This window comes from Macrobrachium nipponense, chromosome 43 (assembly GCF_015104395.2).
Source record: "Macrobrachium nipponense isolate FS-2020 chromosome 43, ASM1510439v2, whole genome shotgun sequence".
Taxonomy (NCBI): Eukaryota; Metazoa; Arthropoda; class Malacostraca; order Decapoda; family Palaemonidae; genus Macrobrachium; species Macrobrachium nipponense.
The window spans coordinates 11,730,499-11,740,952 of NC_061104.1; the positions used below are offsets into that span (position 1 = coordinate 11,730,499).

The window sequence follows — 10,454 nt, forward strand, 5'->3', positions numbered from 1 at the left end:
TGATGGGTTTTCATTCTTTGCCAGGAAACTTGGAAGAAACGAACACACCATAGAATCTTCCTTAAACCCTACATTGCCCTCAATAGCTTGGAGCTCACTCACTCTCTTAGCTGTAGCTAGGGCCAAAAGGAAGATAGCCTTCTTCGTCAAAATCCTTGAAAGAGGCTAAGCCAGGAGGTTCGAATCTAGACGATCCAAGGAATTGTAGGACTACGTCTAGATTCCAGTTCGGTACTACATGAGGACGCTTAATGGTTTCAAATGATCTAATAAGATCATGCAGGTCCTTATCATCGGATATATTCAAGCCTCTATGCCGAAATACCGCCGCCAACATACTGCGGTATCCCTTAATAGTTGACACAACCAGATGACATTCTTCTTTGAGGAAAATAAGGAAATCCGCAATTTGGGTCACAGAGGTACTGGAAGTGGAAATGTTCTTCCTCTTGCACCAACGTCTGAAGACATCCCACTTTGACTGGTATACACGCAAGGTGGAAGGTCTCCTCGCTCTTTGCGATTGCTTTAGCAGCTGTCGCTGAAAGCCTTTCGCTCTGACCAAACTTTGGACAGTCTGAAAACCAGTCAGACTGAGAGCGAGGAGATTTTTGTGGTACCTGTCGAAGTGGGGTTGTCTGAGTAGATCGCTCCTTAGCGGGAGCGATCTTGGAAGGTCCACCAACCATTCCAGTACCTCTGTGAACCATTCTTGGGGCCGGCCGGCCAAAAGGGAGCGATTAAGGTCATTCTCGTTGAATCGGACTCTACGAACTTCTTGATGGTTAGCCCCAGGATCTTGAAGGGGGGAAACGCGTAGACGTCGAGTCCGTTCCAGTCTAGAAGAAGAGCCATCATTGCTACTGCCTCTTGGATCCGATATCGGAGAGCAGTAGGATCCAGCCTCTTGTTCTTTGACGTGGCAAAGAGGTCTATGTGTGGCCTGCCCCATAACTTCCCACAGGCTCTGGCATACACCAGATGAAGGGTCCACTCTGTGGGAAGGACCTGATCTTTCCTGCTGAGGAGATCTGCTCTTACATTCCTTTCTCCCTGCACGAACCTGGTGAGAAGCTTGATTCCTCTTTCTTCTGCCCACAGAAGAAGGTCTCTTGCTGTCTCGTACAGGGAGAAGGAATGCGTCCCCCCTGTTTCCTGATGTATGCCAGAGCTGTAGTGTTGTCCGCGTTTGACCTGCACTACCGATCTTCTGACTTTGGGCTCGAAAGCCTTCAGAGCCAACCACACACCATCAACTCCTTTCTGTTGATGTGCCAGGCTACCTGGTCCCCCACCCAGGTACCTGACACTTCGTTGGTTTCCCAGAGTTGCACCCCACCCATGTCCGACGCGTCGGAGAACAAACACCAGGTTGGGGGTCTGTGATTGAAGAGACAGTCCCTTCGCAAAGAGGTTGGGATCTGTCCACCATAAGAGAGTCTCTTGATGTCCTGGGAAATAACGACAGGGAGAACGTCAAATCTGAGAACGACGACTCCAATTCCGATGGAAGAAAGAATTGGAGCGGTCTCAGGTGCAACCTTCCTAGGGAAACGAATTGCTCCAGAGAGAGAGTGTCCCCAGCAGACTCATCCACTCCCTCACTGTGCATACTTCTTCCCTAAGAAGGTTGTTACTCTCTCGAATCCTCGGGCTATCCTTTCCTGCGAGGGAAAAGCCCGAAAACTAGAGAGTTCATCTGTATCCCGAGATACCACACTCTTGCTCGGGAATTAGTGATGACTTCTTGAAATTGACGAGAAGTCCAAAGCCTTCGTCAATTCTAAAGTTACTTGTAAGTCCTTCAAACAACGGATCTTCTGAAATGGCCCTTATTAGCCAATCGTCGAGGGTACATGGATATCCTCACCCCTTTCAAATGAAGCCATTGAGCCACATTCCTCAAAACCCCGTGAACACTTGAGGGGCCGTCGAGAGGCCGAAAACACAGAGCCCTGAACTGAAAAATTTTCCCCCCCATCATGAATCTGAGAAACTTCCCTCGAGGAAGGATGGATCGGTACGTGGAAGTAAGCGTCCTGTAAATCCAAGGAAACCATCCAGTCCCCTGGACGAAGCGCTGCCAGCACTGATGAAGGCGTTTCCATCGTGAACTTCTTCTTTTCTACGAAGAAGTTCAGGGCGCTTACATCCAACACCGGTCATCCACCCCTGAGGACTTCGGAACTAGGAAAAGGCGGTTGTAGAAGCCCGATGAATGATGGTCTGTCACTAGTTCGATAGCCCCCTTCTCCAGCATCTGATCTACTGCTAGATGGAGAGCTTGATTCATGATGGGGCGGGTCTCTGTAACCTGGCCGTCAGTTCCCTTGGGATGGTCGTCAAGGGAGGTCTTTCGACGAAAGGGATGAGGTAAACCTCTCCTCAAAATAGAAAGGGTCCAAGGATCCGCCCCTTTTTGGGCCCCAGACTTCTGCAAAACTCTAAGAGTCTGGCGCCCACCGTTGTTTGAAGGACTTGCAAGTTATTTTGGGGGCTTTAACAGACTTGGCGAAAGTCTTACCCCTTCTTGAAGGTCTACGACTCTAAAACGTAGAGGTTCTTGATGAAGATGCCCCTCGAAACGGGTTCTCGAACACTTGCCTTTTCCTTCTTAGCCTTGGAAGGGAAAAAAGAAGGGCGAGGTTTTCTTGCCGACTGTGCCAAAAGGTCCTGGGTGCTTTGGCCGAAAGTGACCTCGAAATGTCCTGCACTCGATGTTTCGGGAACAACTGAGTAGACAGAGGAGCAAACAGCAAAGAAGACCTCTGAGCATGGGAGACCGACTTCGTTAAGAAGGAACAGTAAACCGACCTCTTCTTCACGATGCCGGCCATAAAGGGAGGCGATTTCACTCGCTCCGTCTCTTACTGACTTGTCCATACAAGACAAAACAACACAAGTATACATCTGGTGAAATTGACTCTGGCACTTCAATTTTCTTGGCTAGAACTCCCAACGACCAATCAAGGAAGTTAAAGACTTCTAGCACTCTAAACTACCTTTGAGCAAATGATCCAATTCGTTCATGCCCAAGTGTCTTAGCAGAGTTAAGGGCAGTTCTCCTTGTCGAATCTACCAGTGCCGAAAAATCCGAATCAGCCGAAGACGTAGACCCAATCCTAAGGGCTCTCCTGTTTCGTACCAGAAACCGCGCGTCCTGATAACTTCGAGGAGGAAAAAAGCGAACATCGTTTTCCACGCTTCTTCTTTGGAAGCCATCCAGGACCAAAACTCCTCAGTGCCTTCTTCATAGAAAGAGTTGGCTTCTACTCACACAAGAAGAACTCTTCGCTGTCTTCGCCGTTGAAAAAAGTGAGTGAGGAGAAGGAGGAGCCGTAGGCGTAAGGGAATCCCCAAAAACTTGTAAAAGTAGCTCTGTAAGCTTCTTGTAAGAAGAGACAGCAGCAGAAGTGTTCGGTTCCTCATCCGAACCTTCTAGGACGTTCTTGTCGAGGTGAGCGAAGATCCTTAGGTACGGAAGGGATCCTTAGGAAGGGACATACAGGAGTTGAGCGAGAGGTTGGAGAACGCCCTCTCTTAGAAGAGTTCAAACATCCACTGGAGAACGATGAGAAGATCTGGGAAGTCTACGATGAGACTCCCTCTTCGAGGTATAAGGAATCTCAGCCGAAAGGAGAGGTAGGGCTCCTACTCCGAGAATTCTCGGAAACATCCGCAGGGCGCTTACGAGGAGGCGAGCGCCTACTATACTCTATGCACCTATCCTGAGGCGAGCGGTGCAGGAGAAGAGCGCCTATCGAGAGCAGAGCGCTTGCGCGGACTCTTCATACCTGTCCAGTTGCGTACGATCAACGGAAGTTCGACTGGAAGGCGAAATGCGCCTACTAGGAGAAGGCTGCTTGCGAGACTCTTGACGTCTAACAAGAGGGTAACATTCAGGAGAAGGGCGCTTCAAACTAACGAGCGCCTACTTGGAGAAGGGCGCTTCCGGGATTCCTGGTGCCTACCAAGAGACAAACGGTCAGGAGAAGTGCGCCTAGAAGCGGGAGAGCGCCTACACGGAGAAGGGCGCTTGAAAGACTCTTGTTGTCTGCCCTTAGGAGAATAATCAGGAGTATGACGCCTTAAAGAGACGAGCGCCTACTAGGAGAGCTATGTGCAGTAGGCTCTTGGCGCCTACCTTGCGGGGAGCGGCTAAACAGTATGCCGTCTATCATGCACACGAACTCTACCAGACTCTAGATGCCTGTCAGGAGAGAAGTCACGATCCGATACTCGAGGAGAGTGACATCTGGAAGAAGAACGCCTACTTGTATAAGGGAGCCTTCTATAATCTTGAGGCTGCTGAGGAGAAGTCTCACGCGAGGGTAGTTGAAGAAATCGCGTAATGAGCAGGTGCAGTGCGCTTACGGAAGCGGGAATCCAATCTGGAGAAAAAAACTTCTTTCTCCATAGAGCGTCCTACCGATGTTTGGCGCTTGAAATTGAAAGAGAGCCAGGCGAGCGAGGGGCGCTCAGCGAGTGAGGGCGCTCACGCGAGCCCCCACCTCATACGAAACCTCCCCATATGAAGGAGAACGATCCTCTGAGAGCGGCGCCTAGATCTCTTGATCGGAAGAGAAACGTCCTTCTTCCTACGTGATCTAACTGCTAGAGAGTCTGCTAGCGCCGTGATCTGAGCTTGAAGTCCCGCGAGTACTCTCGTAGGAGAATCTTCTAGTTCTTCCTCGGAAGCAGGCGCCGAGCGCGGAGCGCGAGAAGAAGAACGATCACAGGATTTCTTGTGTTTCTTCGCCTCCACGCCGATTCTTCCGGGAAAACTTCGGGACTAGAAGCCAAAGGACTGCAGGGAGCCTTCCAAGCCCTCTTTCAACGGCGCGACGCATCCGGGGAGTTCCAACCTCTCTTCGGAGAGGGAGACGACGAAGAGGAGAAGCATTGGCGTAGGAGCTCCTTCTTGTAGCGATCCGAGGCAGCCTGGGAGCGTACTTCAGGATCTGCCGAGGGGACGCCTGACCGGTGGGGGCTCTCCCTAGCCCTCCTGCGGCTTTCGACTTTCCTACTCCACTGGAACTGGGAGTCTGGAAGAGGTCTAGGCCTAGAGGCACTAAGGAGCCGGTCAGACGCACCCTCCACAACACTGGGGACACTGCACTGATCACTAACACTCTCCTTACCTTCCAACTGACGAATCTTCTGATCCACAGAACGATTCTTGGCTTTCAGAGCTGCCGCCTCCGAAGGCGAATCTCCGGCTTCGGTGCGGGGAGCCGGGCTGCAACTTGGGAAGAAGGTTCTAATTCTCTACGTTAGTACTATTAGGATCCACATCCAACTCACTCATTCTAGATCTGCTAGAACTTCTAGAGGAAGCCTTACGCACTCTATCACGTACCAACTTCCTAACATAAGAAGAGAGAGCCTTATATTCTTCTTATTCAATCCCTTACATTCACTACAAGGGTTAGCAAACGCACAATCATTCCCCCTGCATTTCATGCAAACCGTGTGGGGGTCTACCGAAGCTTCGGCAACTCACCTTACATCCTTCATTCACGCAAACCCTAAACACACCGAAGTTTTTAACTACCGATTCTAGATCAGACATCGTTAAAGAAAATCAAACTCAAAATCAAACGGTCCACAATCAGCGTATGCCAAGCCAAACAAAGCGAATACGTACCAAAAGAAGTCCAAATTAACTCCAGGCAAGCGAGAATCGAAAAAAACTATCGAGAGGAACCGACAACAGTTGTTATCGTTCCCGCGACAGAGAAAAATCTGACAAGCTTACGGGAGTGGTTCGTACATCCGCCACCCAGCGGCGGGTAAGGTAGACACCTGACCTACCTGTCGCGTGTGCCGCGAGATTGAAATTCTGTCGGGAACGTCGGAGACTATAGCTAAGTATATATCTGTCAGGGAAGTTCATGTACAAAAATGCAGTAATAGGCAAGGAAGGGCCAGGTATCTTTAACACTAGTACATTTTAAGTTCATATCTATGGCTATCCTGATAAAGTCCTTACTGAACATGAGTCCTTTACCGAGTTTTTCAAAGGCTTTAATCACAGTCCAAAAGGAACTCGGTGACAAATGATCATTCAGTTTATTGGAGCCAAGATAAGATATCTACCTGGGAAAGCAAATATCATAGCTGACGCATTATCCCGCAATCCCGCACCATACAGCAAAGAACCATTAATTGGACTAAAAGATATAGAAACATCCGTGCCTATGTTAAAAAACCGTATCTAAAACAAGAAAATTCCTTAACCAAGAGACGCGAGCATTGAATATCTGGGTCGGAGCGCAGAACTGTTACAAACTGAACAAAGCAAGTGTCAACAGCGATAAGCAAAACAATAAACACTTCGAAACGGAAACAGGGTCAGCGGCTAAACAAAAACAATAAACCCTTCGAGCAAGAAAACCCTAAAGCAAAAGTATATTTAAAGTATGTGTATCAGAATAATGTAATCAAATGAATATTATATGTAGGTCCTGACGAGGAAAACCCGAAGAAACACAGCAGATGACTAACGACCAGGTAGTAGTAATAATCTCTTTCATACCAATCGTCATAAAACTGGTTGCATTCCGTCATCCAGGGTTCCCTCTATGTCCACAGAAAGCCAAATCATGTTTTACTGGCCTACAATGCTTACAGATATAAAAAAGCACATAACTAATTGTAACAAGTGTCATGAAAACAAGGGATACACTAAGACACCTGTCAGTTTAAGGGCCTATCCTGTGCCAAATCAACCTCCTTGAAAGAATATACGTAGAATTATTAACAGAATTACGAGTCTGACAGAGGGAATAAACACTTCTTAGTGTTAATAGTTCCTTGACACGTTATATAGAATTAATAGCACTAAACACGCAATTGAGTGCGTTACGAATATTATGAGTGCTAAATCAGTAAATAATGGAATTCAACACATAATAATCTGTGACTCGGGTGGTGTAAATCAATAATAATCTTAACACGTGGTGTGAATTCCTTTCCATTAAGAAAACCAATAATATATTTTATCACCCAGAGTCAATCGGTTTGGTAGAATAACTGATAATTAAATAGGAAGTGTCAATGTCTTACGAGTTACAACTCGTGATATTGGATCCGAAACTGGATTATAGCGGTTCTCGCGGTTTTTAAATACCTTTATCATTTATATCTTGTATCTATAGAATTGATGCCGCAAGTTAGCCTTATACGGTACGCCGCTAGAACACTTTTCCCACATTTATCAAGCCAACCATTAATTTATCAATATATATAAAAAAAATATATAAATAAATATAAGAAGATGATAGGATACAAGTGGAGTCAATATAATACACTCCGTAAGAAGTCGGAAGGGTTACAAATTATAATAAAAAAGGAATCATGATAAAATCAATAAGCAAAACGTAACCATAGATAATTAAATATCCAAATATATATGCGTAAAGATTTGAACTCTAACTTAACGCTTAGTAATGACATATAAGCTAAAAGTTCAAACACATATCCAAAATCTACTGACTATGTCTGTCCGGTGATTATATTTCGTAGTCAATGAAAAAAAAAAAAAAAAATTAAAAAAAAAAAAAATTAAATAAATAAATAAATAAACTAATAATAAATAAAATAAATAAATAAAATAAAAGAGATTTTAAGTCAGGAAGTCTAGAAGTGAAAATGTTATCTATGAAATAATCCTATATGAATCTTATACAGGGCTAATAATATATAGAATTTGTATGGAAACCTTTTTCATTAGTTTCAATAAGGAATATTAATTAACATAATCATGCAGTTTTCCAACATGAAACTAAATATATTGTTCAATTTTGGTACTGTTTTTTTTTTTTTCAGACATCTTCTCATGTGGGTCGAGTATTAAAAAAAAAAAAAAAAAAAAAATTTATCCTAAAGTCGTATCTCTTACAGCAAGGTAACGTAACTCTTAAGCTGGTGACGACGTCATCAGTTCTAGAAGGTCTGTCGCGTTTGCCGTATCAGCATTGATTCCTTTAACCTCAAATATGCGCTTGCAAAACAGATTGACTGAGAAAGGAATGCTTAGCCCGAACTTCTCATGGGCAAGGCAGACGTTAGGTACAGGTGTCTATCGGTGTGCGCAATGCAACTTGCAACATTTTAAAATTAATAAACAAAATAAGGAAATAGAATTTCTATAACATCAAAATGAATTAATTTTTTCTGAACCTCATAGACATTTAGAAGTATCACGATATGGATATGATTATTACTTGCAACATTAACTTATTACAATCCAGGTAATCACATTCATGGGAAAATGTTACATTTTCTTGAAAAAACCCAAAGTTTATATAGAAATTAGTTACATAGTGGGTTTTCGTTGCATCTCCTACCTATTAATAATGTTTTAAAAGTTAACCTCAGAGGATGCGCACGAGAAAATTGAATATGAAACTTTTGTTAGGGCACATAGGATCAGATTTTATCACAACTTAATTTCAGTTAGCATAGAGAAATACAGAATCATGATTAATCTTCTCTTTGACTCTTATGTTGCCTGGCAATCTTACAAATAGCTCCGTTTCACACTTCTTTGTCTAGTAACTTACTACCAGTAATATCGAATTTTCCTTGAGATTCGTAATGATATCTATTTATTTTTATAATTAAAGGACCTGGATGTCCCCGTGCGGAGTCGCGCATGGAGCATGGGACGGCAAACTTCGTGTCCACAGGGGTCCTGAAGTGTAGCGGAACATCCCGGATGCTCACAGTGGTGGCCTGTAAGAAGAAGACACATGAGTATCTTAAAGGGGGAACACTACAGACTAAGGACAAAGAACTCCGTTACATGCCGGAGCTCGGAAAAAAATTTGGGCATAACCCCTCCCTGCATTGCCTGAATAGGCTATAATCCCGGAGAGATCCGGTAAAAATGAAAGGAGGGGGGTAGGGATGGTTTAAGAAACTTAAGATAAACTTAAAGATAACTTAAACTACATGCAATGTCATGCAATGAACCGGACTAGGTCCAGTGAAGCGGAGTGTAGTAACTCAGCAATACGGTACGGTTAGTAAAGACCTACTGTATGCTCCGGTCCAACTACGGTGGACTCTACCCTTCCGCTGGATACCAGGGCTCGATAGGAGGAGCTCTAGTAAGGAGGGAAAGGGCGAGATGACATACAGACTCGAGCTAGCCCGGAGCGGCAAGGAAGTAACGGAGGGGGGGAAGGCCAGGGCACACAACGTACCACCCGGCCGAGCCGAGAAGCGGAGAGGTCGGAACCAGTCAGGGGACTGTCGGACATCCCAGGTCCCTCCGGTGGAGGGGAGAGGGGGAGCCAGGCATCGGGCATGCGGGGCGAGCAAGACAAGGACAGACCGACCCACCCACCCGACTCTATGGGAGAGCGGGAGAGGGGGAGGGGGACTGGCAGGCGTCTGGCTGACTCGTGATCAACGTAGTGACACGAGGCGGTAAACTAAGATACGGTAACCAAGCCTAGGCCAACCAACTGATCAGAGAGAAGCTATCGGGAAGCAACCTGAACTGAAAAGCGGTAGCATATAGGCCCATAGGGCTAAACCAACTGATCAGAGAGAAGCTATGTGGAAGCGACCGAACTGATCAACGGTAGACTAGGCTCTACGAGCCGGGACCTAGGCTAAGCCAGACGCTAACTAACCTCACAGTGACAAAACATATAAATATATATAATAAAAATGAAAAAAGAAAGAAGGTAAAAAAGCAGGAGAAAAAATCCAGGAGTGTGCGACTAGCCCGAAGGCGAGTCTACCACTCAAAGCTAGTCAGGGGCCGATACTAAGAACCTGGACTAGGGTCTGGATAGAAAAAAGCCTACATAAGGTGAAATACATACATGTATGACAACCTGAGTAGACCTAACGACGCGGATAATCAAAAATAGAGCGTAAATAATAAGGGATGTTCTAGGTATGGGAGACCAAGAACGAACCCAACATGCGGCAGGACCATGCTGCCATGCTTCCAGCCCCCGAGAACGTATTTGTACCTAAAAAACGGCAAATACTGTCTCGGGGACGGAAAAAAACTCGCTAACCGTAAATACTGAGTACTTAACTTAGCTGCTGCAATAGCTGCACGCTCCATTATCGAAAATCCGAAGAAAGGCACAAAAAATCACAGAGAAAAATAAAAACACGTGTGACTCGTGTGAGCTAACTGAAAAGGATGGCCACCAGAGGCGCAGCAGTCGCAAGCATGGGAGGAGTAGTAGTAGTACGAGCTGCTCTCTCTGTGGGACGGCTCCCCTGGTTGGGTTTTGTAGTGGGAGAGATTTCTATTGGCATTTGGCTCGTGGTAGTGGTCTCACTCGCCTAGTGTTCATACGACACCCTCCTAGAGGGTGAGCGAGTCAGTTATACTGACCTTTTTCTTTATTTTATTATTCTCTGGTATGTGTTAGTACATTTACCCTAGAAATAATAGATAAAGGATATTTCGCGCAAGC

The 10,454-nt window shown here is 45.6% G+C and overlaps 1 protein-coding gene across 1 annotated transcript in view; it reads left to right on the top strand.

Moving 5' to 3' along the window:
• LOC135213530 (sorting nexin-12-like) overlaps positions 1 to 10,454 on the top strand; it is a 97,841-nt gene that overhangs the window by 85,276 nt on the left and 2,111 nt on the right. The window lies entirely within an intron of this gene.